Here is a 26,260-nt window from a genome sequence, read left to right as displayed (position 1 = left end):
CATTTTTTAAGAAAATAAAGATCAAGCAAATTAATTATGTAATTAGTTATACTGATAAAAGAAAAGTTTTTCTTGAGAGGTTAAACAAGTCCAATAACATATTTGAAAGGTTTTCACTTTGGGGGAAAAACTCCATAATAACAAGGGAGATAATGGTTCAAAAATAAAAAGGGAGCCCAGAAAATAAAAGTTCTAATTCCTGGCAAAATCTTAATTAATAAAACAAGGCCAAAAATTTTGGGTGTCACAAGCCTCCACCGGAGAAGAGCCTCAACTTCGGTCAAGGTACATTTGATATTCGTTCTTCTCTTTCTACCACTCACATTTTTCTTTGAATGATGGATAAGCCAAGTACTTCTACCAACCCACTCTTCATTGAGCACGACGACGACCTGAACTCCTACGTCACCAAGAGCCACCTCTTTGGTGCACAACGTGCTTTGCATCAAGAGCAACAAGCAATGAGTGAACGCATCGACAACCTCGCCGCCAACTTGCGACTCTCCCAGCAATGTACAAGGGACTACTTCAACCACAGGCTCGACGATCACAAGCAAGAGAATGACGCAAGGATGGACGAGATTCGTGCTTTGTTTCTCAACCACTCTTCTTCCACTTCGTCCTCCTCAAGGAGGACCCGCCCAAGTCGACACTCCGACTTGACCATCTCCGGCTCAAGTACACCAACATCGAACACTCTTCGTCGGGCAGCGCCCAATGATCATCAAGCAAGACTCAATCCTCTACACGACACCGACTCTCAAGAGCACCGAAACCGTCAAACCCAAGCGGCTTTTGCGCTAGCACGAGAACAGCAACGACAACGCCAACATGAAGAGGAAGAGTGAGCGCGTCTTCACCAAGATGCACAAGATGCCAAGGCACAATGCCAAGAGCAACAATTGCTAGATGCTCAAGCACTTGAGGCGCAAAAAGCCCTCCAAGATGCAGCTCGCGCCATAGCCAACCGAGGCTGATAAGCTCGTGAACATGAAGTAACACTTCACGAAGAAGCTCATGAACAAAGATTTCAAGCTCGCGTGCATCATGAAGTTCCTCCTCGAGCTCGACAAACTCCTCCACAAGCTTGCCAAGAACATCAAGTTGATCAAGAGCATGAAGACAATGGAAATCCCCCATGACAAGAGCAACATGAAGTTGATAACCCTCCTCACCAAGAGCGATACGAGCTTGACAATCATCAACAACACGGGCGTCATCATCCTCAACCCCAACTGATGTAGGGTGGAACCCTATAAGGCCGATCTTTCATGAAAGGAGGGGATCCCACGATGAACACGAAGAACATGATGGGGAAACGAGGGGAATCACAAGAGAAACACTAAAACCAACAAGAATGATCACACATGTGCTAGATCCTCGAAACACAAAGAGATACAAGATCCGAATCCAACAAAGGACGATACATAGGGTAGCCGGTTCTTCTCCGTGAGGAGGTCTTGATGGGGCCGCCCAAGAGGGGGTCTTGTATCCAAGGTGGATCTTCTCTGAAGAGGGGCCGCGGTCTCTCTCGTGGAGTAGATCCGATATGGATGGGCGAAGATCTATCTCTCAAATGGGCTATCACAACGCTAACCCTAAAATGTAGGTGGAAGGGGAGTATATATAGTCTAAGGGGCGAAGGGGTACATGGGCCACGGCCGAGATGCGCTGCACGTAGGAAGGGGGGCCGGATGTCCGGGCGTCGGGCCGGATGTCCGGTCCTTTCTGAGACACCGGATGTCCAGGCACTGGGGCCGGATGTCCGGGCTGGCAGGGTCCAACCTTGTTGCTCTCTGGAATGGCGGGGGTACGGATTTCCTGGCTGGAGGCCGGATGCCGGGGAGCTCGAGACACGCCTAATGTCCGGGCCCTGTAGACTTGGTCGTTGGCTCCTTGCTGCTGGTGACACTTCCAGGGGCCGGATGTCCGTGCCAGGGCCGGATGTCTGGGTCCTGGGAGCTGTCTCCATCATCTTCTGTCGTCTTTTCCATGCTTCCCTCGCGGATGGTGTAGTTGTTCCTTGTTGCACTTCTCCTCGTCGTCCGTAGTGTTCCGACAATACCTATGCATGCACACGAGAGGGGTGTCAAGTAGTATACCATCCTCGAAGGGGTCAAGTGAGCACGTGTAAAGGAGATGATTCACCTTTGGGTATGTCGAGTAGATGTCACATGTGTCACTCACCAAACGGACTCTTGACATGGTGACGTCCATAGGATGCTCCGCATCATCTCCCCTCCCTTGGGAAAGATCTGACCTCGGATCGAGAACCAAATCACCATGGGAAAGAGATGGCTTCGCCATGTAGAAGTGGAAGTTCACCAAGTACTTGTCATCTTGAAGCTTCAAATGGGCACTCTCCAATGTTGCACCATCTTGTGATTCCTTCAAAAGTAGTAAGGACAACAAACTCTTGGAAAAAAATGTGCTTAGCGTTAATGCAAAACCAAGCATTCAAGAGGTGAGTCACCAAACAAGTGTTGTCATCATGCAAATCATATGGTGTGACAATGGTTTGTGACATGGCATGTAAGCATATCAATCGAGCACAAGCAAATAAATCATGGGGACAAGCATGTGAATGTGATAGTGATGCAAATATGTGTGACAAGAGAAGAAGCATCTACCTCAAGTTCATAGCAAGCATTCACAAATTTCTCAATGAAAGGTCTATGGTAGGCATAGGAATCATTCACAACACCCAATAAAATGAAGTGTCTCAACACATTGGTCAAGTGCAAGACAATCCAAGCATAATGTGCATGGGGTGTAGTGAATATTGTGTGGCACTTAACACAATGGAAAGAGCAATTGTTCATCATGTGTGAGGCAATCAAGGCAAGCATGTAGCAATCAATGGGACATGGCATATGTGAAGTGATGACATTGTTGCAACCAAGAATATGAGAGGAGCAAGTAATCCAAGAATTGGATGCAGCACACAAGGCATATATATCATGATGCATGTAACAGTGAAAATGACAAGTCGAAGCAAGATCTCTAACATGTGTGCAATCAAGTGGTCCAAGATGAACAGTAAGTCTCATGGTGCAAGCAACACAAGTAGTATGATCCGTCATATCCATGCTCAAGAAAGATGTCACCTTGAAGGCATGTCCTTGTGCGTCCTTCACAATGCCGAAGTACAAGCAAGTGCGATATAGAATCGTCGTGGTAGAAGGTGGTTCGCTCTCAAGAACTCACGTGACATGGAAGTTGACACGAAGTCCAAGTATCCTACACATGCACACAACAAAAGAAATACTGTATGTGCATGGTAGATAAACACATCGTCCATCATGATGGTTCTCTTCTCTTGCACATAACCATTAGAATCACAAGTGCGTGAATAATATGATGCAACAATGGCAATATTCATGGCACTAGGTATATGGTGCAAAGAGGTAAGACAAGCATGCTTCACAAAAATATGTCAAAATCTCCAAATATATGTGAGAATGCCATGGGGGCAATCTCATGAGCAAGAGTAGAAGCATTGTTGCACTCAATACATGGAAAATCGTCTAACATCAGAGTGGCAACACATGGAGATATATGACAAGATGCAATAACAATAATGTGCAAAGCATGTAAATGGTTGTCACCAACCGCATGAAGTGAGCAAGTATGAATCATTGGTGATGCAACATAAGCAAGCATAATAATCAAGTCGTGCAAGCTAGAAGTGCGAAGATGCAATATACTAGAGTAAATCATGGCAATCATGTCATGTGAGCAAATAATAGGCATAGGCAATGCACATGACATATCGCAAGCAAAAACACAAAGCAAGATCATAGTCTCATCATAGGCATGGGGCACAAAGCAAACATGGCAATAACAAGCAATATCTCCACCAAGCTTGCAAATACACATACAAGTATGAGAATCAATCATCATGTGCAATGCAAAGCATGGGTCAAGAATGCATGGCAAAGGCATAGTCATGAACATATCATGCAAAGTAAACATGGCAAGATGGGCATAGAATATGTAATGGACAATAACCCATAGTCAAGGGAGGGCCATGTAGAATGAATGCACGAAGTCTTTGCGCGAAGAGAGCAGTGGGAAATACAATCCATGGGATCCCAAGTCATCAATGCTCTCTAGAGCTCATTTTGTCAACTAATGGGATTGTGAGGTTGACAACTATTCATGGGTACCTACACAAAAAATACACAAGCGAAAGAAATTGTGTATCGTGTAAATGTACACATCATCCATCATGATGTGTATGTGCACGTGAGAGTTAGCACAAGATAAGCCTCGCTCAAAGAAATTTGAAGCATGGTACAAGAACATGTCATCCATCATGAAAGAATAGTTATTATGTATAACATGATGGGGACACAAATTGAGAATGCAATTATATGGCACATCAAAAGCATGTTTATTCATGGGAAGCATATTGTGCACACAAATATTGGAATCATGCAATGGATAGGATGAATCAAAATCTCCTAGCATGTATGAGGAAACTATAGGGGTCTCCTCATGAGAAATATTGGAAATATTGTATGGAGAAAATGGACAACATCCAACACAATACATATCCGAAGCTAGGTGGTCATGGCATGGTATATGAGATAAATGATGCAAAGGGAGCATATCAATATCACCACAAGAAAAAAAATGCTAATAACCCTAGGCTTTTCATCTATGCCATATGCGCAAATTGGGTTTGTTTGAATGGCATATGCATAGTCACTATGAAGATATTGCAAATATGACATATGATTGATCTCATGCATAGCATATGACAAGTCAAGCGGATTGTCAAAAATGATGTGACCTAGAGAATTGTTACAAGAAATCATATGTAACATGGCATCACAACTAAGAGACTCCACAAGGCAATCGTCATACTCATCATAAATGGGTAAACCATCGCATGGGGAAGTCGCACTAGCATGAAGCATGGTAATAGGTTGATCAACATCATGCAAGCAATCAATATCAAGAATGTCCTCAAGTGGGACTAGAGCATCACCTTCACCTATGTTACCTTGTTCATTCCACTCTAGTGGTGTATGTGAGGTGGGTAAGACCAAATAGTGGTCAAGATCATCATCGTGATGGAACCATGTGAAGGGTGCATAATATTACACCATGTCCATCGTCTTGTCCAAAGGGAGGACGAAGTCATCGGGAATCGGCGCGTCATCATATATGGGACCTAGCACCAAATGAGAAGACACAATAGAGGTACAGGTCAAGTCGTTAGTTTTGAAAGTGGCTGAAAGTGTCCTGGACTAGGTGGTACTCACCACTTCATCTCCCGATCTGTTAGATTGGGACGAGGACCCCCATGGCCGTATACTCATGGGCCAGTCCGGACAGCTGCCGCATACAAGGAAGATGCCACAAGACTTGGTGATCAAGACAAGGACTCCTCCCCACTGGCGTATTCGGCTAGGACTCTTGTTATCCTAGGCATCTGGTGCATTATATAAACCGAGGCCAGGCTAGTTGATAGATTATCAACAACAATCATACCATAGGCTAACTTCTAGGGTTTAGCCTCTACGATCTCGTGGTAGATCAACTCTTGTAATACTCATATCATCAAGATCAATCAAGCATGACGTAGGGTATTACCTCCATCAAGAGGGCCCGAACCTGGGTAAACATCGTGTCCCCCGACTCCTGTTACCATCCGCCTTAGTCGAACCGTTTGGGACCCCCTACCCGAGATCCACCGGTTTTGACACCAACATTGGTGCTTTCATTGAGTGTTCCGCTGTGTGATCGGCAAAAGGATCAATGGCTCGCCTGCAGGTCAACTGTAACGCCGACATCTTCGTCGTCGGCTCTACTAGTCACCTTGGCTCGACCGAGGACCGTGCTCCATCTCCGATCGTCATGTTCGGACGGGGGCCTTCTTCAACATCAACTCTGATCTCTATCATGATCATAGAGGAATCATCCATGGAGCTTGAGGGCTCAACGTCAACATTGCCCTTGGGCGGCCGCGCTGTTTTTATGGACAGCGAACTTGTATCCGCCGTCACTGCCTCCTTGAGCGTTGGTTTGACGATTGCTTCAGTAAAATAGTGCATAATTACGTCTAGTTCCGATGGAAGAATCTCCGACAATCTACGATATACCGGAGCCTTGTCAAATCTAGATGGGAATCTAGACGAGTTTAGGCCGTGGTCTCTAAATCCTAGCTCGGAGGTCCTTTGGAAGATCCAACCATTCAACTATTGTGGAATTCCCATATCTACCACCCCTCCAAATTTTAGCTCGATCTGACGGTTCAAACTCCAACAACCTTCCGATGAGTGGACCAATTTTCAGATTTGTTTTCTGTGCGAATACGGATCCGACCCGAATTCATGTTTCTTTATGAACGTGATATTGGATAACCTTTTTAGATGAATTCTCTTCTAGGGTATTTTGTATCATTTTTAAACACGTGCCCGTAAAATTTTAAGCCTCCCCTGAGGTTATCTTCATCATCATGCTGGTGTCAAACCAGTCTGGCAATATTGCTCCAAGGCTGCTGACCTGCGCTAGACACGCCGTCACTTTGTTGAGCCACGCTCAACTTCTTCGGATCATCATCTCGGCAAGCCGAACAAGAGTTAGGCATCGCGAAGGATAAATCATCACCAACATCACCGACCCACAGATTACACGGGGCGGGCACACCGGCATCGCCACACGGTCACTTCATCAAGCCGGCATTAACCACATCACGACCTGCATCGGCAGGGCCGCACTATTGCTTCTTCAAGCCAGTGTCCATCACGCCGACCTACTTCGACTCATCGGCTGACATTGAGGCTTCGACATCTCGGCTGGACCGGGGGCTTCGCCATCTCTTCATCAACCTACTCCAGAGACTTCGGCGTCACTAGTCGGCCAACTCCGTCACGTTAGCTCGACCGAGGGCTTTGCCTCGGCGAGCCAACCTTTGCCAGCATCGCCATGTCGTCGCTTTATCACCCATCAGGCAATGGGTGTGCGGATCGAGTCTCAATTTTGGGAATCACCTTTCTTAGGATTGTTACAACAAATAAACCAGGTGCTATTAATCCTATCATTTTTTGCTTGTTTGGGTTTATTTTTCCCAATGAACTATTACTCTGGTTTGTCCATCATATGTACACAGGTCTATCAAATGGTGGCCGCATTAACGACGGTCGCATGGTGGTTCAGTCAGTTTCCGTACATAGTCCGGCAAACGCCGCAACCGGAACTCGGACCGACCTGTGAATTCATGCTTTGCCATGCCTTTACCGCATCATGCCGACGCCCTGCATCGACGTTGACTTTGGTGCCAAGCCATATTTCTTTTATTACTCACTTTTCATAAATTATTCATTATGCAACGATTTTTTTAAAATTATTATTATTACTATTATCTCCGGTTTGCACTATTTTTTGTGCACAGGAAAATGATCCGGGTTGGACAGTATCGTCAACTCCGCATACTTACATACCACGTCACCTCGGCTGGACGGGGGGCTTCGTCAACACTTCATTTCCCCATGCCGGGGACTTCGGCATCACTCTGTCGCCTTCATTGACCGTGCTATGTTACCACTTTGGAGTGCCGAGCTCTTTGCTCCGCCACCTCGGGACCGGCTTGGGGGATGGAACCTTGTCCGGCATCAAGCTCGGACCGCGTCATCAATACCAAACACATTAACCAGCTAAGTTGCCTTCATGCTCAAAGTTTTAAATTTTTAAATTGTGTTCGGTTCGACCAAGCATTATACGTTTTTGGAAAAAAGTTGCTTGTAAAAAATTTCCTTGTCAAAACTTTTTTTGTGACACACAAATTCAAATACCCCGTTTACTTGGGGGCTTCCTTTATGAAGACTTTCCTCTTGCAAATGATTACACTTGTACGGCTTCGTTCCTTGTTCGTGTATTACGCCACAATATGCACCATGTTGACTTAAACGATTTGCAAGCTGGGTTGCCTCGCTCCTGTGTTTACCCCTACGTTCCCGATAGTTCGGCTAGGGAGTAAAGGGAGCACCTCTGCGATTGTCATGATCGGGTCATCTGAGCCGGACCTCAGACTGGGTGAAGCCGAAAGCTAGCGCTCTTATTTTTTCAATTATGGTTGGCACACAACGGAACTCATGAGTACAAAAAATCTATTGCACAAGTCTCATAGTAGCAATGAGCAACCGAAGAAAGATATCGGTGGGGGTACTATTTTCTTCGAAGATGCTTCTTACACTTCGTCAGTAATATAGCATAAGTTCCCTGAGCACGCTTTGTCTATTACAGCCTTATGGCCTGATTGCCTGGTTATCAGAAACACCATCAATATTCTCGACAGGTGGAGTACATAACACTCTTCGGCCCTTGACCGAAGAGGGAGAAGCCGACGGTCGGTTAAGCCACGTTTAAAGTTCGGGTGAACATAGATATGACATAAGTACTTCGGTACATAGAATCATTATACATAAAATTCTTTGACCCAAGTCACTTGGGGGCTCTTAAATTTATATGAGCCGTTTTATAATAAGTGTTCTTCTTCTTAGTCATTGCAAAGTTTTTATTATTATTATTATTATTATTATTATTATTATTTACCACTCCCTTTTTTGACACGAGTGTGTGGTCACTACCCGGGGAGCCTAATTTCTCTCTCAAAGCCGCTAGAGTTTAGTTTGCTAAACTGGCCTAATGAGAAGTACTCTTCCTTCAGGATAGGTAGTTGAAATCGTAGACTGACCCGCTTGAAGTCTTGAGATAGGATGTGTCACGTTAAAGCACGACAGAAGCACTTTTTTTTCTATAGTCCAATTTTCGGATTGGCACCGGACACTTGATCTTGTTCGGACGTCATGTTTTTACTGACGTTTTTTGGTTTTCCAAGCTTATGGCACTTCCAAACTATTTGTGTGTTTTCAGCACAAGTCTCGCAGTGCAATGCCGGACACCTTTAGAGATTCGGCAAAAACACTCTCGAATATTGCCATATATGCATCGATTTTGAATTGTGTCTTCGGTCAATAGTTGGGTTGCCCGACTTCTGTGCTTGCCTCCTACATTCCGCTTTGTTTGGCTAGGTGTGCAAAGGGAGAACCACTGTGATTGTGCTTCCAGCTCGCATTGTTAAGCACCTCAGTGGAGAAAGCCGAAAACTGACTGTCACAATAGGCATAAACTGGTCAGCGATCCAATGACTATGTTAAATGACGGGCCGTTCATAACATTGGCCGAGGTGTTTACGGCTTGACCTCGGATGTCGCCAAATACTAACCGGGGGCTCATAGCTAGCTTCCCTAGTTTAAAGCTCCTATGACTAAGCAAAAGTTATAAACCCCGCATATCTGATTGCCTCGTTTCCGCTAACACAACCGCCTTCGGGCACCAAGACGTCGGCTAAGGGTTGTTTTGTTAGTGCGGAAACAACCAGCGTAGTATCTACCAAGGGGTAGAGGTTGACGATGGGCGACTTTCAACTGATAAATAGTCGCAATGGAGTCAAAGTAATGATGTAAAGTACTTGGATACATAGAATCATTACACATAATCTGTGATTTTAGTCTGGATATCGATCCTTAATTCGGCCACCCGTGCCCACATTAAGGCTCGGGGGCTACTGGGCTTTGCGCTCATTATTTACAACTAGCACATATGCATGTGCGTTGCAACGGGAAAGAAAATTATCGTGTCCTTTAGAACATTCATCAGCGCGACACACCAGTCTCTGGACGATGGCACCCAACGATGGTAGTGGGGCAAATGAGGTGGGCTCCTGCCCGATGGTGCCCAAGACAGAAGCGCATCGTTGCGGGAGTCGGCTAGTTGACGCGGTAGTTGATGAAGATGTGATGCTATGTTGTGTGCATGCACGCACCTTGTACACGTCCACACCCGCATATCTAATGCTACCTCCTTGGACACGACTCATGGACGATTTTCACATGTCTAGGTTATCAATGAGAACTTGCATCGAAAAATGAAAATTGTCACGATAATTAGCGTATATGTCTTTATTTGGACATCTGGCGGGAGGTACACGATAGTATCAATATTGATGGAAGGTGAGATGTTGTGATTTCCTTCATTGAAGCTTGAGCCAAAGAATATATATATAGGCCTTCCATAGAAGATGTCTTCGCACACAGTACTAATTAACAATCAATCGGATATGGGTGGAGTCTGATCACATCACACGCACATAAGATGTCCGCAAAGGTGTGATCCATGGAGGCAGGGACAGATTGGAGATGGATGATGGGGGTCCAACATGTGCTCCATGAACTCTTGGGCGTAGAGTTGGTTTTCATCATTTTTCTTTTTTCAACACTTGTCTACTTTTTCCACGCATAATGTACATTTTTCTTATACATAAGGGAAATTTTTATTGCATATGTTTAAAATTTTCTAAATATATGGTTAACATTATTTTAATATAGTTTTTACTGTCTATGTTTTTTTATAGATTATACATTTGTTTGTATATATCAGGAACATTTCTTCATACATGTTTAACATTTTTCAAAAGAAATAATTACTTTTTTTGAAATAATCGTTTGATGTCTAAATTTTTTTCAACACAAGTCTACATACTTTTTATAATATATGATTAACATCTTTTCATATATATGTTTTGATGTCTAGTTTTTTCTACATATTGTACATGTTTTGTGTACATATGAAATATTGATTATACAGGTTAATTAAAAAATACATGGTTAAAATTTCATGAAATATATATTTTGATGTCCCCTTTTTTCATACATACTGTACAATTTTGATATACACCTGAAACATTTTTATGTATGTTTAACATTGTTTAAATACATTATTAACATTCTTCAAATACATGTTTTGATTACTATTTTTTCATGCACACTGTAGATTTTTCTTGTACATCAAAAGTATTTTTTGTACATGTTTAACATTTTTAAAATACATGATTTAATTTTTTTAAAGTGCGATGAATACTTTTCAAACCTAAATAGGAAAAAGGAAAATAAAAAAACATAAGAGAATAAATAGAAACATAAAGTACAAACAAAAGAATAAAAATATGTGGGGCATCATCCTTTCGAATGGGCCAGCCGATGAAACTGCTGCTTGCATCAAGGCGAGCTACGGGCGTCCACAATAATAGGTGGAACTTCCACTTCTGCACCAAACACATTAGCTTGGTTTGATGGTTATGAATGCATGACTTTTTTTTGGGAGACCACGGTTCGAGTCGGTCTTTGAACGCATTTTCCCCCTTTTTTCTAAAACAGATGACGTACGGAACTCCTGAGATGACAATGTACGAAATATTTATGAGACGAAAAAAGTGGAGAAACGGTCCTCCTTTTAATATTAGGTAAAGAATATTAAAGGGGCACATCGATCACCTGATTTGGTGTTGCCACCCGACCAGTATCTCGGGGGCTAATGCATTGCCTATTCAATGCAGAACATTCAAAGGGCTCAGTATTCGGCTTGATCAAACTATGGGAAAGCGTGTCTTCGGACAAACAATAAGTACCATCTGGACCTATCTGGCATCAAGCTAATATATCACAGCGACTTCTCACGACCCTCTCTCAAGGGCCCATCCGCTGATCATTATTATTTCTAAATATATTATACCGCGTTTTTATTCCTATGTATGCTGCCGAGCTAGGAGCTAATCCTCAGGCCGATTTCGCGCATCGACCTGAGTCTCATGGGTTACTTGGAACGACAGTTTTATGCTTGCCTTCAGGTGCATCCCGGGTTTTAGACTGATACACACCTTGAGGGCTACTCGATATACATCAGCAGAGAATAAACTGCACTAGTTAAAAATATTCAAAAAAATCAGCCCGTGGTCGGGTTGGTGCACCACCTTGGAAGCAGTCCGGCATAAAGCTCAGGTGCTAGCGGCTAGCTCCATAGAGGGTATTTCCGGCATTAAGCTCGGCTAAACTCGTTCAACTTTTTTGGACCAAGATGATCTATGACATCTTGGATATAGTCCGGCGTTGGAGCTTGGACACAGTCCGGCGTTGGAGCTCGGATACATTTCATCATTGGAGCTCAGAAGCAGTCCGGCATTGGTGCTCGGCTGCAAAAGATACCTCGAATGCAGTTCGGCGTTGGAGCTCGGACGCAAGAGGACACTGCCTCCCGGGAACAACTTCAAAACCTGAGGTGTGGCATAAAAGTAACAAGGCATTGATAAAGGCCGGAAACTTAAAGGGACTCCTTGGATACCCAACGTGTAAACTCTTCGGCTGCACTTCAGCGATCCTCAAGATCGAAGATGGGAAGATTTGTTGAACCAGTTTTCAAGACTGACGACCGAAGATGAAGAACAGTTCGGAAGAATCGAGGAGCATCCCTAACTTGAAGACCGGTTCAGGGGGCTACTGACGGTGTCCTGGACTAGGGAGTACTCACCACGTCATCTCCTGATCTGTTAGATTGGGCCGAGGACCCCCATGGCCGTATACTCATGGGCCAGTTCGGACAGCTGCTGCATACAAGGAAGATTCCACAAGACTTGGTGATCAAGACAAGGACTCCTCCCAACCGGCGTATTCGGCTAGGACTCTTGTTATCCTAGGCCTCTGGTGCATTATATAAACCAAGGCCAGGCTAGTCGATAGATTATCAACAACAATCATACCATAGGCTAACTTCTAGGGTTTAGCCTCTATGATATCGTGGTAGATCAACTCTTGTAATACTCATATCATCAAGATCAATCAAGAAGGACGTAGGGTATTACCTCCATCAAGAGGGCCCGAACCTGGGTAAACATCGTGTCCCCCGCCTCCCGTTACCATCCGCTTTAGACGCATAGTTCGGGACCCCCTACCCGAGATCCACCGGCTTTGACACTGACAATGGCCTCACATGACCTATCAACTATCTCATTCTCTCTATGTGGTGGTTCACTCACTCCCTCATGGTAGGTGCACTCAATGTCACATATGGTGGAGCCACTCATCTCACTAAAGTGGTGGGGGTTGTGGCTCTCCTCACATGGGAATTGTGGCAACATATCATATATCGGGCTAGTGGTGAAGTCACTCGCAATCTCAATATGGTGGCTAAAGTCACTCAAGTCATCATATGTCGCAGTGGTCGAAGGGAAAATCCCATGCTCAACCATCTCATTGCAGTCGTCGTGGATGAAGGCCGAAGATGGCACAACATCACTCTCGCCTCCTAAGATGGAAGCATCATCCTTGATCGTCACCATGTCGCTCGTCTCCAAAGCTTGGTCCTTGATGATCTCCGTAGTCGTAGTCGTTGCCGCACCATCTTTAAAAAGAGTTGAAGTAGACTCAGGATCATCAATGCCACAAAGAGGGATGTCGGTGAAGTAAAACTTGGGAGCATCCTCTTGGAGCTCGTCGGGCTTGGACGTCGTAGTGGTACTAGCCTCATGCTCATTCTCATGGAGCTTGGTCGTCGCGAAGTGAGCTTGGGGTGGAGAAGCTTTGGCCTTCATGAGTTCTTGTTCCGCCTTGAGAGCACCAATGTAGTCGTCGTCGATGGACTTGTAGTTCTCGAGGAAGATCGTCTTGGAGATTTCGTTGTGCAATCCCATCGTGAAGTGGAACTTCATCAAATTGGGGTTGTCCACGCCCACTCGTCGCAAGGCTTTCTTCATCTCCTTGAAGTACTCATCGATGGACTTGGATCCTTGGATGGTGTTCTCCAATTGGTGTTGAACTTGTTCCGTGTAGGTTGGAGGCACAAACTCTCGCCGCAAAGCTCTCTTCGTCTTGGGCCAACTCATGCCGTAGTTCTCGGAAGGTGTGTGAAGCCACCATGTGGACGCATAGTCGTGGAAGTTCATTGTGGCGCACTTCACTTGATCTTCAGGAGGAACTTGATGTAGCTTGAGGTAGTCATCTATTAGGCACTCCCACTCAAGATACTCCTCGGGTTCTTGAGTTCCATAGAAAGGAATCTCATGGTCGATGTCGAGGTCGTAGTAGCTCGTGGAAGTCGCGGACTTGAGCTTGGGGAGCTTCTCTTGAGCGTATTCTTGACGTGCTTGTTGGCGAAGATGCCGTATATCCGAAGGCGAAGATGCCTTGAAGTCGCTTGGTCAAGATGCCAAGGGAGATGGTGAATTCGTTGAGCGGTTGTTGTTGTTGAGCTCTTGACCTTCACGTTCGTGGTGGTGATGGTGTTGATGCCGATGTGACCTTTTCGGAGATGGTAGCTTGGAAGCATGTGTACTTTAGCGTCTTCTCGAAGATGAGGAAGATCGCTTGTAGGACTTGATGAGGGCCTTGATCTCTTCCATTTGAGCTTGCATCTTGGCGTCGGTGTAGTTTTTCGTGGCATTGAACTCGTCGTTGTTATTCTAGAACGAAGGTGAAATGCCTTGCCCATCCATCACAAAACTCGAGCCAATATGAGTGGAGAAAGGAGAAGAACTATACCAAATGTACCTTGACCTATGTTGAAGATGGATCAATGATCACTCAATGATGTAACAAAGAAATAGCACAATTGGTACCAATTCTTGTCGATTTCTCACACCTACACAAATAAGGCTTATGGTGGAGCTCGGTGAGGATAGTGGCACAAAAATTTGATGCAAAATGTTAGCAACAGTCAATAATGTTGAAAGAGATTCACAAATTCGCAAGTGAAACAAGTAGACCAATAGCAATGAATGGCACATAGAAACGCACACACGGATAGATAAATGGGGTCGTGCAACCAAGGATGAGCACAAAATGTGGAATCCACGGAAAACTCTCATGTTGCACAACTCAAGAGAGACGCTAGAACAATTGCTCAATAGGCGGATACGACACTTGTGCACACCCCATAAGAAGCAAAATGTAACAACTTCTATCCCAAGTATGCTATGTGTATGATGTTCCGGTGGTATGATCCAAGATGATCGGATATGACAATCTTATATGGAATGGGGTATGATGCTATGGCACTTTCTTACAATCTTCTTTGCTCTTTCTCTTTTGCCAAAAAGCTTATTCTTTTTTTGTATATGGCCACAATGCGAAATGCACAAACCAAGATAGCAATTGGGTATATACGGGAACAAACATGTGGCACAAGGGATGATATGATACCAATATGATATGGTATGGTATGTATGCAATGGAAGGTGTAGATCACTAATGTGCACAAGTAACATTGCCGGCAATACTCAAATGGCTAGTATCGATAGATAAGTGACGCAAAATGGGCTAGGGGTTAACAATGCAATGGAAAGGGAATATACAATGGAGGGATACCACGATACCAAGATGATATGGAGGTTACCGTCGCGGTGATGATGAGTGGTGGTGATGGAGACTCGTCCCTAAATATCCAAAACACCTTAGGAAATGGAAAAACCGCGAACTCAAAATCTCAAATGTCAAATGTCAAATGGTGGTAGAGGAATGCGGTGGTGGTGTTGCGGAAGCTCAATGGGATTGCGGAAATGCAACGATGGGTTTTGCGGGTAGGCAATGCGGAAGTGGAGGGTAATGTTGGCTATACACGGTTTCAGAGTTGGAAGCACGGTCCCTAAGTAGCCGAAACACCTTAGGAGACACAACTCACAAAACAAACAAAATTGGGTTAAGTTGGGGTGGCGGAAGTGTATGGTGATCAAGCCTATGCGGGAGTTATGGTGGTGGTGGTGGTTGATGAAGAAGCAATCGTCCCTAAGTAGCCTAAACATCTTAGAAGACTCGAATCACTACTCAAGCAACCACAAATGCTGTAAGGAAAAAAATTTGTTATGTTGCGGAAGTCGGTGGTGGTTATGCGGAGGTTGTGGTGGAAGCCCTAGGCAAAGATGCCAAAGTTCCAAAAGTTTGATGGAGTCAACTGGTTCTGGTAGTATTTTTGTGGGAAGGGGGATGTCAAGAGCTTTTCAACGAGCTAAAGAACGCGAACATCGGACTCCGGATGAATTAGTTATGCACAAAACGGTGAAATGGGGAAGGCTGAAATCCCAGGGGCCGGAAATCCGGGACCTGATGTCCAGAACTGCGCGCGAATTCGCTCCAGGAGCCGGATGTCTGGCTTGGGGCCTGGATGTCCGGCAAGGTGGCCCGGATGTCCGGCTTGAGGCCCGGATGTCCGGCCCGACGATTCCAGATCGGGATTTGGACTTCGAAACTCAAATTGGGGCGGAAATAGATGATTTTAGGGGCAAAAATTGCGGAGATTTCGTGGATGGAAATAGATGATTTTTGGGGATATGCTAGATCCACTGGAAACCAAGAAAATCCATGGATCAAATCCAACAAAACATCCTCAAACAAACAAATCACAAAAAATTTTGGGGCTATTTTTGGTGGGGATTTTCGAATTTAGGGTGAAATCAAGCAAAAGAAGGCTAGAAAACAAAGAGGGGAGGCTCTGAAATCATGATCAACATGGCTCATGATACCAAGATGATGTAGGGTGGAACCCTATACGGCCGATCTTTCACGAAAGGAGCTGATCCCGCGATGAACACGAAGAACAAGAGGGGGAAACGAGGGGAATCACGAGGGGAAACATGAGAGAAACACTAAAACCAACAAGAATGATCACACATGTGCTAGATCCTCGAAACACAAAGAGATACAAGATCTAAATCCAACAAAGGACGATACATAGGGTAACCTGTTCTTCTCCGCGAGGAGGTATTGATGGGGCCGCCCAGGAGGGGGTCTTGAATCCAAGGTGGATCTTCTCCGAAGAGGGGCCACGGTCTCTCTCGTGGAGTAGATTCGATATGGATGAGCGAAGCTCTATCTCTCAAGTGAGCTATCACAACGCTAACCCTAAAACGTACGTGGAGGGGGAGTATATATAGTCTAAGGGGTGAAGGGGTACATGGGCCATGGCCCAGATGTGCTGCACGCAGGCAGGGGGACTGGATGTCCGGGCGTTGGGCTGGATGTCCGGGCCTTCCTGAGACGCCGGATGTCCGGGCCTTCCTGAGACGCTGGATGTCAGGGCGCTGGGGCCAGATGTCCGGGCTGGTAGGGTCCAGCCTTGTTGCTCTCTGGAATGGCGGGGTCCAGATTTCTGGGCTGGAGGCCGGATGTCCGGGAGCTCGGGACACGCCGGATGTCTGGGCTGGTCGCCGGATGTCCAGGCCGTGTAGACTTGGCCGCTGGTTCCTTACTGCTGGTGACACTTCCAGGGACCGGATGTCCGGGCCAGGGTCGGATGTCCGGGTCCTGGGAGCTGTCTCCATCTTCTTCCGTCGTCGCTTCCATGCTTCCCTCGCGGATGGTGTAGTTGTCCCTTGGCGCTTGCACTCCTCCTCGTCGTCCGTAGTGTTCCGACAATACCTATGCATGCACACGAGAGGGGTGTCAAGTAGTATACCATCCTCGAAGGGGTCAAGTGAGCACGTGTAAAGGAGATGATTCACCTTTGGGTATGTCAAGTAGATGTCACACGTGTCACTCACCAAACGGACTCTTGACATAGGTATGTCCATAGGATGCTCCGCATCACCAGCACAACTAAGAGCTACGCTACGGCAAACTCAAGTTCACCATGCCCAAGTTCAATGGAAGCAATCATCCCGAAGACTATCTTTCATGGACGTTGAAGGTCGACAAAATCTTCCGTTTGCACAACTATGAAGAAGAGAAGAAGATTGCAATGGCATCCCTTGAGTTCCAAGACTATGTCCTCATTTGGTGGGAACAAGTTCGAGAGGCAAGAGGTGAACCACCCATCACTACTTGGGCACAAATGAAGGATGTCATGTGATGTAGGGTAGAACCCTAATCGGACGATCTTTCACGAAAGGATCAGATCCCAACTAAGAACACGAATACCACGGGGAAGAACGGAGAGAAATCACAAGGGGAAACACTAAAGGACAAGTCCAGTCACACATCCACTAGAGAATCAAACACACAAGATCCACAAGGTACATGAACAACAAAGGGAAAGATACAAGGTAAGGTTCATCTCCATGACGAGGTCTTGGTGGTAGAGTTCATCCCAAATCCAAAGGATATGGGGGCTTGAATCCTAGAAGGATCTTCCCACAAGGGGGTCTTGAATCCAAGGTGGATCTTCTCTGAAGAGGGGCCGCGGTCTCTCTCGTGGAGTAGATCCGTACTGGATGAGCAAAGCTCTATCTCTAAATGAGCTACTACTTTTCTAACCCTAACTAGGAGGAGGGGGAGTAGTATATATAGTCTAGGCCTCGAAGGGGTAACTGGGAGAGGGATACATGGGCCTCTAGCCCGACTCTGCGTGCACGCAGGCGCCAGATGTCCGGGCTGGGGGCCGGATGTCTGGGGCATGGGCCGGATGTCTGGGCTGAAGTGGCAGTTCGAGTCCTTCTCTAGATAGGGGATGCTCGATTTCTGGGATGGATTCCGGATGTTCGGGCGTTGTTGAGGCGCCGGATGTCCGGGCACATGGGCCAGATGTCCGGCCGCTGATGCTTCGGCCGTCTGTTGATGCAGCTCCTTGGAGGCTGCACAGGCGCCGGATGTCCGGCCTATGGCCCGGATGTCCGGCCGCTATAGCTTCAGCAGCTCCCTCTTCTTCCGTCGTCGCTTCCCGGCTTCCCTCGCGGATGGTGTAGTTGTTCCTTGGTGCTTGCACTCCTCCTCAACATCCGTGAAGCTCCGACAATACCTATGCATGCACACGGGAGAAGTATCATGTAGTATACCATCCTAGAAGGGGTCAAGTGAGCACGTGTAAAGGAGATGATTCACCTTTATGTATGTGAAGTAGATGTCGCACGTGTCACTTGCCAAACGGACTCTTGACATGGTGATGTCCATAGGATGCTCCGCATCATCTCCCCTCCCTTGGGAAAGATCCGACCTCGGATCAAAAACCAAATCACCATTGGAAAGAGATGGCTTCTCCGTGTAGAAGTGGAGGCTCACCAAGTACTTGTCATCTTGAAGATCGAAATGGGCACTCTCCAATGTCGCACCATCTTGTGATTCCTTCGAAAGGAGTGAGGACAACAAACACTTGGAAAAACAAATGTGATTAGTGTTAGTGCAAAATCAAGCATTCAAGTGGTTATTCACCAAACAAGTGTCGTCATCACGCAAAGCATACGGTGTGACAAAGGATTGTGACATGGCATGTAAGCATATCAATCGAGCACAAGCAAAGGAATCATGGGGACAAGCATGTGAATGTGAGGTAGTGATGCAAATATGTGTGACAAGAGAAGAAGCATCTACTTCAAGTTCATAGCAAGCATTCACAAATTGCTCCATGAAAGGTCTATGGTAGGCATAGGAAACATTCACAACACCAAATAAGATGAGATGTCTAAACACATGGGTCAAGTGCAAGACAATCCAAGCATAACATGCATGGGGTGTGGTGAATATCGTGTGGCACTCAACAATGTAAAGAGCAATTGTTCATCATGTGTGAGGCAATCAAGGCAAGCATGTAGCAATCAATGGGACATGGCATATGTGAAGTGACGACATCGTTGCAACCAAACATATGAGAGGAGCAAGTAGTCCAAGAATTGGATGCAACACACAAGGCATATATATCATGATTCATGGAACGGTGAAATTGACAAGTTGAAGCAATATCTCTAACATGTGTGCAATCAAGTGGTCCAAGATGAACAATAAGTCTCATGGTGCAAGCAACACATGTAGTATGATCCGTCATATCCATGCTCAAGAAAGATGTCACCTTGTAGGCGTGTCCTTGTGCGTCCTTCACAATGCCGAAGTACAAGCGAGTGCGATGTAGAATCGTCGTGGTAGAAGTTGGTTTGATCTCAAGAGCTCGGATTGTCAACTCACATGACGTGGAAGTTTACACGAAGTCCAAGTACCCTACATATGCACACAACAAAAGAAAGAACGTATGTGCATGGTAGATAAACACATCATCCATCATGATGGTTCTCTTCTCTTGCACATAACCATTAGAAGCACAAGTGCATGAATAATATGATGCAACAATGGCAATATTCATGAAACTAGGTATATGGTGCAAAGAGGTAGGACAAGAATGCTTCACAAGAAATATGTCAAAATCTCCAAATATATGCGAGAATGCTGTGGGGGCAAACTCATTATCAAGACTAAAGGCATAGTTGCACTCAATACATGGCAACTCATCTAGCATGAGAGAGGCAACACAGGGAGATATATGACAAGAAACAATAACAATCATGTGCAAAGCATGGTAATGGTTGTCATCTACCGCATGAAATGAGCAAGTATGAATCATCGGTGATGCAACAAGGCAAGCAATCATAGTAATCAAGTCATTCACGCTAGTAGTGCGAAGATGCAACATACTAGAGGAAATCATGGCAATCATGTCATGTGAGCAAATAATAGGCATAGACAATGCACATGACATATCGCAAGCACGAACAAAAAGCAAGATCATAGTATTATCATAGGCATGGGGCACAAAGCAAACATGGCAATAACAAGCAATATCTCCACCACACTTCCAAATACACATACAAGTATGAGAATCAATCATCATGTGTAATGCAAAGCATGGGTCACGAATGCATGGTAAAGGCATAGTAATGAGCATAGCATGCAAAGTGAACATGGCAAGATGGGCATATAATATGTATTGGACAATAACCCATAACCATGTGAGGACCATGTAGAAGAAATGCGCGAAGTCTTTGCGCGAAGAGAGCGGTGGGAAGGATAATCCATGGGATCCCAAGTCATCATTGCTCTCTAGAGCTCGTTTTGTAAAATTGTGGGATTGCGAGGTTGACAAGTATTCATGGGTACCTACATAAAAGAAACACAAACAAAAATATTTGTGTGTGTGGTAAATGTACACATCATCCATCATGATGTGTATGTGCATGTGTGAGTTAGCACAAGGTAAACATTGCTCAAAGATATTCGATGCATGGTATAAGAACATGTCATCCATCATGAAAGAATAGTTGTTATGTATAACACGATGGGGACGCAAATTGAGCATACAACTATAGCAAGTGTGTGGCATAACAATAGCTTTTTTATTCATGGGGAGCATATGGTCCACACAAGTATTGGGATCATGCAACAAATGGGATGAATCAAAATCTCCTAAAATGTATGAGGAAACTATGGGGGTCTCCTCATGAGCAATGTTGGAAACATCATATGGAGAAAACGGGCAACACCCAAAACAATGCATATCCGAAGCTAGGTGGTCATGGCATGGTATATGAGATAAATGATGCAAAGGGAACATATCAATGTCATCACAAGAAAAACAAATGCCAATAACCATAGGCTTGTCATCTATGCCACATGTGCAAATTGGGTTTATTTGAATGGCATATGCATAGTCACTAAGATGAGATTGCAAATATGACATATGATTGATCTCATGCATAGCATATGACAAGTCAAGCGGATTGTTAAACATGATGTGACCGAGAGAATTAGCACAAGAAATCCTATGTAGCATGGCATGACAACCAATAGACTCCACATGGCAATCATCATACTCATCATAAATGGGTAAATCATCGCATGGGGAAGTCGCACTATCATGAAGCATGGTAATAGGTTGATCAACATCATGCAAGCAATCAATGTCAAGAATGTCCACTAGTGGGACTAGAGCATCACCTTCACCTATGTTACCTTGTTCATTCCACTCTAGTGGTGTAGGTGAGGTGGGAAAGACCAAATGGTGGTCATCTTCATCTTGATGGATCCATGTGGGGGTGCATCATATTCCACCATGGCCACCGTCTTGTCCAAAGGGAGGACGAAGTCATCGTGAATCGGCGCATCATCATAGATGGGACCTAGCACCAAATGAGAAGACACAGTAGAGGTAGAGGTTAAGTCGTTAGAAATCATAGTGGTCTCACTCTCTCCATGTGGTGGTTCACTCACTCCCTCAAGGTAGGTGCACTCAGTCTCACGTATGGTGGAGTCACTCATCTCACTCAAGTGGTGGGGGTTGTGGCTCTCCTCACATGGGAATTGTGGTAACAAATCATATATGAGGCTAGTGGTGAAGTCACTCTCACTCTCAATATGGTGGAAAAAGTCACTCAAGTCATCATACGTCGCCATGGTCGAAGGGAAAATCCCATGCTCAACCATCTCATCGCCGTCGCCGTGGATGAAAACTGAACATGGCACATCATCACTCTCACCTCCTAAGATGGAAGCATCATCCTGGCTCGTCACCATGTCGCTCACCTCCAAAGCTTGGTCCTTGATGGTGTCCGTAGTCGTAGTCGTCACCGCACCATCTTGAAAAAGAGTCGAAGTAGACTTGACATCATTAATGCCATAGAGAGGGATTGCGGTGAAGTCGAACTTGGGAGCATCGCCTTGGAGCTCATCAGGCATGGACATCATGGTGGTACTAGCCTCATGCTCGTTCTCATGGAGCTTGGTCGTTGCGAAGTGAGCTTGGGGTGGAGAAGCTTTGGCCTTCATGAGTTCTTGTTCCACCTTGAGAGCACCAATGTAGTTGTCGTCGATGGACTTGTAGTTCTTGAGGAAGATCGTCTTGGAGATGTCGTTGTGCAATCCCATCATGAAGTGGAACTTCATAAAATGGGGTCGTCCACGCCGGCTCATCGCAAGGAAATCTTCATCTCCTTGAAGTACTCGTCGATGGACTTGGATCCTTCGATGGTGTTCTCCAATTGGCGTTGAAGTTGTTCCGTGTAGGTTGGAGGCACGAAATCACGCCGCAAAGCTCTCTTCGTCTTGGTCCAACTCATGTCATAGGTCTCCGAAGGTGCGTGAAGCCACCATGTGGACGCGTAGTCGTGGAAGTTTCTTGTGGCGCACTTCACTTGATCTTCGGGAGGAACTTGATGTAGCTTGAGGTAGTCGTCCATATAACGCTACCACTCGAGATACTCCTCGGGTTCTAGAGTCCCATAGAAAGGAATCGCATGGTCGATGTCGAGGTCATAGTAGCTTGTGGAAGTCGTGGACTTGAGCTTGGGGAGCTTCTCTTGAAGTTCTTCTAGGCGAAGATGTCGTATGTCCATAGGCGAAGATGCCTTGAAGTCGCTTGGCGAAGATGCCAAGGGAGATGGTGAAGTCGTTGAGCAGTTGTTGGTGTTGAGATCTTGACCTTCACATTCGTGGTGGTGATGGTGTCGATGCTGATGTGACCTTGCCGGAGATGGTAGCTTGGAAGCATGTGTACTTGAGCGTCTTCTCGAAGATGAGGAAGATCGGTTGTAGGACTTGATGAGGGCTTTGATCTCCTTCATTTGAGCTTGCATCTTGGCGTCAGTAGAGTTATTCGTGGCATCAAACTCGTTGTTGTTGTTGTAGACCGAAAATGAAATGCCTTGCCTATCCATCACAAGACTCGAGTATAGGTGAGTAGGAAATGAGATAAACAATACCAAGTTACCTTTTCCCAAAGTTGAGGATGTATCCCGTTTCACTCAATGTGAGATGAAAGAATAGTGGAATTGGTACCGGACTTGTTCACTCACACCTATAAACTAAAGCTTATGAAGTAGCTCGGTGAGGATAGTGGCACAAAAATTTAATGCAAAATGTTAGCAAGAGTCAATAATGTTGAAAGAGATTCACAAATTCGCAAGTGAAACAAGTAGACCAATAGCAATATGTGGCACACGGAAACACACACACAGATAGATAAATGGGGTCGTGTAATCAAGGAATGAGCACAAAATGTCGAGTGCACGGAAAATGCTCGTGTTGGACAACTCAAGAGAGACTCTAGCACGATTGCTCAATAGGCGGATACGACACTTGTGCACAACCTATAAGATGCAAAGATATATCAACTTTCTATCCCAAGTATGCTATGTGTGTACGATGTTCCGTTGGTATGATCCAAGATGATCGGATATGATAATCTTATGCAATGTGGTATGATGCTATGGCACTTTCTTACAAGCTCTTTGTTCACTATTTTGCTTAAAAGATTATTTTTTATTTCTGTGTATGGCCACAATGCAAAATGCACAAACCAAGATAGCAATTGGGTATATACAGGAATAATCTTGTGACACGAGGGATGATATGATACCAATATGGTATGGCATGTATGCAATGTATGGTGTAGATCACTAATGTGCATAAGTAATGTTGCCGGCAATACTCAAATGGCTAGTCTCGATAGGCAAGTGACGCAAAATGGGCTAGGGGTTATCAATGCAATGGCAAGGGAATATACAATGGAGGAATACCATGTTACTGTCACACCCTGATTTTCATGCCACAACACTAAAGCTAATCAATCATGATAAAATGTGGTTTGACAAAAACTTTTGAGTGTTTTGGTCTTTGTTTGATTTGATTTTATTGTGTTGGTTGCAAGTGCTCTAAAAATCAAATAAATCCTCCAACTCTTATACTCCTTCTCCTTCATCCAAAACCTTGCCCAATGATCATGCCATGTGTATAGGACATAAAAATAATTTCTTACAAAAATAATTTGGCCAAATAGTATTTTCAAAAATTAGTTTTCCAAAGACCCCTAAATTGAGATTTGCACTGCAAGTACTTAATTATGGGTAGTAAAAATCTTCCTAAAAATATATTTGACTCCTATTAGATATAGGACACCCAGAAACCACAAAAATATAATTTTAAAACTTATTTTCCTATTTTATTTAAAGGCTTTTTCTTAAGTCCAGAAATGGTCTTTAATAGGTTAAAATTATTTTAATGTTTTGAAAATATTTGAGAAAATTTAGGGAAGCTCGGTGGACATATATTGTCCATATATAAGAGTTTCAACACATTGTAATGTTCAAATTATTGAACAAATCCCTCAAAAACAATTTCTAGACATTTCAAGCTTTTGAAATGTTTACAAAGAAAATATTCTCCATTAAATATAGGAAAATTCTATCATATCCAAAATGACCTACTTGAGGATCCTACAAAGTCTCATGTCATGGAGAACAATATAGCCCCACCAAACCCTCTCAAAACCATTTCTGTCCTTTTTCAAGTTTGAACAACTTTGCACTGCCAAACATGTGCAAATGCTCTCAAACTTGGTGCACATGCTCAAATGGTGTAATAATGCATCTAGACAAAATGGCACAAGTTGGAGAGAAGGATACCATGATCAAAGTGTTCTAAAACCCTTTCTGTCCAGAACCAAAATTGAACAACTTTACATTGCCAAGTGTGTCCTTGTGATCTGAATTTTTGTGTACATGTTCAAGTCCTCAAATGGTGACACTACACCAAGTGGTGCATCAAGGAGAATAGATTTGCATGACTAAATCTTGGTAAAGCCATTTCTACTGATTTCTAGGGTTTACCAAAGTTACATTGGCTACTTTACCCAAATGAACTCAATCTTGGTGGAACCTCTTATTTTCTCAGTCCATTTGCCCCTGTCAAGCCTCATGACAAGGGAAGTCCATTTTCTTGCCAAAACCTACATCAAACACCTTCTGGCAAAAACTTAAAATGCATGTTTTGGCCATTTCCACTAATCTCCATGAGCTGAACTTCTTCCCACAACCTCTCCTAGTTCCCCTCTACCTCTGGTGTGCTTCCCTACCAGAGAGGCAATGATGAAGGGGGGGCAGGGATCCACTTTTCTTCTTTGGACAGCAGCATTTTCACTCTCTCTACCCCTCCTCTCTTCTACTAGCTCCCCAAGGCATCCAATGCCTTTTCCACTTTGTGTACTCCCCCTGCAGCCACTAGACACAAGTGGACGCACGAGTGCGTGCGGAAAAGCTGGGGACACCGGCCAAAGACGCGCTCTGGAGCACGTCATCGCGCTCCCGACCGTTGACGCCACGTCCCCCGACCACCTCGAGCCTCCCCCTCGCGCCAGTCGAGGTCCTTGACGTCCGCAACATGACAGTCGTGCATGCCCCCTCCTCTCCCACTCTCTCTCACCTCCTGCGGCGCGTGCCCAGAGCCGTCCGGCTTGGCCAATGCTCGTGCAGCTCCTGTGGCCGCGTGCAGCTCGCCCCGCTCCTCCTCTCTCTTCCTGTCGCCCCAATCAACTCCCACGAACGCCGTAGACAGCCCCGCGCCCTCTCTCCTGGCCTCCCGAGCCGTTGCCGCGGCTACCCGTGCGCCGCGTCCACGGTGAGCCATGGTTCGGCTACTTAAGGGCACCCCCGAGCTCTCTCTCTACCCATTTGGCTCTCTCTCCCTCCCATGCATCCCCTGGACCAACCCACTCCCCTCCTCGCGCCCTCCAACCTCATCCATGGCCGGAGCTGAGCCGCCGACCACCGCCTAAATTCTCGTTGTCCGGGCCCCCTCCTCCCCACCTATGGGTTACTTTGCATCTCTACTGCCCCCGCGGAGCTTCCCTGCACTCCGGTTACTTCTCCCGGCGGCAGGAGCACCGTGCCCGCCATCGC

This window comes from Triticum urartu, chromosome 7 (genome assembly GCF_003073215.2).
Source record: "Triticum urartu cultivar G1812 chromosome 7, Tu2.1, whole genome shotgun sequence".
NCBI lineage: Eukaryota > Viridiplantae > Streptophyta > Magnoliopsida > Poales > Poaceae > Triticum > Triticum urartu.
This window is presented reverse-complemented; position numbering follows the sequence as displayed.